This window comes from Pagrus pagrus (genome assembly GCF_965226575.1).
Source record: "Pagrus pagrus genome assembly, contig: HAP1_SCAFFOLD_138, whole genome shotgun sequence".
NCBI lineage: Eukaryota > Metazoa > Chordata > Actinopteri > Spariformes > Sparidae > Pagrus > Pagrus pagrus.
The window spans coordinates 60623-64188 of record NW_028175325.1 but is presented as its reverse complement, the minus strand read 5'-3'; positions in this window follow the sequence as shown (position 1 = coordinate 64188).

Below are 3566 nucleotides of genomic sequence, written 5' to 3'. Positions count from 1 at the left end.
AGGCTGCTCTCGCTCTGAAACGCTCATTTTTCACATAAGCCACTTTTCAGCCTTAATGAATGAAATTCCAGGTAAAAACTCCTTTGCCATGAAGAAGATCCAAATTCAACAAGTTCAGGCTAGTAAACCTGTTTGAAAGATCTTTTTTCAGTGAAATGCAGCTTAGTGCAAAAACAGGCTGCTCTCGCTCTGAAACGCTCATTTTTCACAAAAGCCACTTTTCAGCGCTAAAACAGCCTCCAATCGCTCTGAAACGCTCATTTTTGACATAACCCACTTTTCAGCCTTAATGAATGAAATTCCAGGTAAAAACTCCTTTGCCATGAAGAAGATCCAAATTCAACAAGTTCAGGCTAGTAAACCTGTTTGAAAGACCTTTTTTCAGTGAAATGCAGCTTAGTGCAAAAACAGGCTGCTCTCGCTCTGAAACGCTCATTTTTCACATAAGCCACTTTTCAGCCTTAATGAATGAAATTCCAGGTAAAAACTCCTTTGCCATGAAGAAGATCCAAATTCAACAAGTTCAGGCTAGTAAACCTGTTTGAAAGATCTTTTTTCAGTGAAATGCAGCTTAGTGCAAAAACAGGCTGCTCTCGCTCTGAAACGCTCATTTTTCACATAAGCCACTTTTCAGCCTTAGGCGACTGTACAGTGCTAAAACAGCCTCCAATCGCTCTGAAACGCTCATTTTTGACATAAGCCACTTTTCACCTTTAATGAATGAAATTCCAGGTAAAACTCCTTTGCCATGAAGAAGATCCAAATTCAACCAGTTCAGGCTAGTAAACCTGTTTGAAAGACCTTTTTTCAGTGAAATGCAGCTTAGTGCAAAAACAGGCTGCTCTCGCTCTGAAACGCTCATTTTTCACAAAAGCCACTTTTCAGCGCTAAAACAGCCTCCAATCGCTCTGAAACGCTCATTTTTGACATAACCCACTTTTCAGCCTTATAGGCGACTGTACAGTGCAAAAACAGCCTCCTCTCGCTCTGAAACGCTCATTTTTGACATAACCCACTTTTCAGCCTTAATGAATGAAATTCCAGGTAAAAACTCCTTTGCCATGAAGAAGATCCAAATTCAACAAGTTCAGGCTAGTAAACCTGTTTGAAAGACCTTTTTTCAGTGAAATGCAGCTTAGTGCAAAAACAGGCTGCTCTCGCTCTGAAACGCTCATTTTTCACATAAGCCACTTTTCAGTGCTAAAACAGCCTCCTATCGCTCTGAAACGCTCATTTTTGACATAACCCACTTTTCAGCCTTAATGAATTAAATTCCAGGTAAAAACTCCTTTGCCATGAAGAAGATCCAAATTCAACAAGTTCAGTCTAGTAATCCTGTTTGAAAGACCTTTTTTCAGTGAAATGCAGCTTAGTGCAAAAACAGGCTGCTCTCGCTCTGAAACGCTCATTTTTCACATAAGCCACTTTTCAGCGCTAAAACAGCCTCCAATCGCTCTGAAACGCTCATTTTTGACATAAGCCACTTTTCAGCCTTAGGCGACTGTACAGTGCTAAAACAGCCTCCAATCGCTCTGAAACGCTCATTTTTGACATAAGCCACTTTTCACCTTTAATGAATGAAATTCCAGGTAAAACTCCTTTGCCATGAAGAAGATCCAAATTCAACCAGTTCAGGCTAGTAAACCTGTTTGAAAGACCTTTTTTCAGTGAAATGCAGCTTAGTGCAAAAACAGGCTGCTCTCGCTCTGAAACGCTCATTTTTCACAAAAGCCACTTTTCAGCGCTAAAACAGCCTCCAATCGCTCTGAAACGCTCATTTTTGACATAACCCACTTTTCAGCCTTAATGAATGAAATTCCAGGTAAAAACTCCTTTGCCATGAAGAAGATCCAAATTCAACAAGTTCAGGCTAGTAAACCTGTTTGAAAGACCTTTTTTCAGTGAAATGCAGCTTAGTGCAAAAACAGGCTGCTCTCGCTCTGAAACGCTCATTTTTCACATAAGCCACTTTTCAGCCTTAATGAATTAAATTCCAGGTAAAAACTCCTTTGCCATGAAGAAGATCCAAATTCAACAAGTTCAGGCTAGTAAACCTGTTTGAAAGACCTTTTTTCAGTGAAATGCAGCTTAGTGCAAAAACAGGCTGCTCTCGCTCTGAAACGCTCATTTTTCACATAAGCCACTTTTCAGCGCTAAAACAGCCTCCAATCGCTCTGAAACGCTCATTTTTGACATAACCCACTTTTCAGCCTTAATGAATGAAATTCCAGGTAAAAACTCCTTTGCCATGAAGAAGATCCAAATTCAACAAGTTCAGGCTAGTAAACCTGTTTGAAAGACCTTTTTTCAGTGAAATGCAGCTTAGTGCAAAAACAGGCTGCTCTCGCTCTGAAACGCTCATTTTTCACATAAGCCACTTTTCAGCCTTAATGAATTAAATTCCAGGTAAAAACTCCTTTGCCATGAAGAAGATCCAAATTCAACAAGTTCAGGCTAGTAAACCTGTTTGAAAGACCTTTTTTCAGTGAAATGCAGCTTAGTGCAAAAACAGGCTGCTCTCGCTCTGAAACGCTCATTTTTCACATAAGCCACTTTTCAGCGCTAAAACAGCCTCCAATCGCTCTGAAACGCTCATTTTTGACATAACCCACTTTTCAGCCTTAATGAATGAAATTCCAGGTAAAAACTCCTTTGCCATGAAGAAGATCCAAATTCAACAAGTTCAGGCTAGTAAACCTGTTTGAAAGACCTTTTTTCAGTGAAATGCAGCTTAGTGCAAAAACAGGCTGCTCTCGCTCTGAAACGCTCATTTTTCACATAAGCCACTTTTCAGCCTTAGGCGACTGTACAGTGCTAAAACAGCCTCCAATCGCTCTGAAACGCTCATTTTTGACATAAGCCACTTTTCAGCCTTAGGCGACTGTACAGTGCTAAAACAGCCTCCAATCGCCCTGAAACGCTCATTTTTGACATAAGCCACTTTTCACCTTTAATGAATGAAATTCCAGGTAAAACTCCTTTGCCATGAAGAAGATCCAAATTCAACCAGTTCAGGCTAGTAAACCTGTTTGAAAGACCTTTTTTCAGTGAAATGCAGCTTAGTGCAAAAACAGGCTGCTCTCGCTCTGAAACGCTCATTTTTCACAAAAGCCACTTTTCAGCGCTAAAACAGCCTCCAATCGCTCTGAAACGCTCATTTTTGACATAACCCACTTTTCAGCCTTATAGGCGACTGTACAGTGCAAAAACAGCCTCCTCTCGCTCTGAAACGCTCATTTTTGACATAACCCACTTTTCAGCCTTAATGAATGAAATTCCAGGTAAAAACTCCTTTGCCATGAAGAAGATCCAAATTCAACAAGTTCAGGCTAGTAAACCTGTTTGAAAGACCTTTTTTCAGTGAAATGCAGCTTAGTGCAAAAACAGGCTGCTCTCGCTCTGAAACGCTCATTTTTCACATAAGCCACTTTTCAGTGCTAAAACAGCCTCCAATCGCTCTGAAACGCTCATTTTTGACATAAGCCACTTTTCACCTTTAATGAATGAAATTCCAGGTAAAAACTCCTTTGCCATGAAGAAGATCCAAATTCATGCAGTTCAGGCTA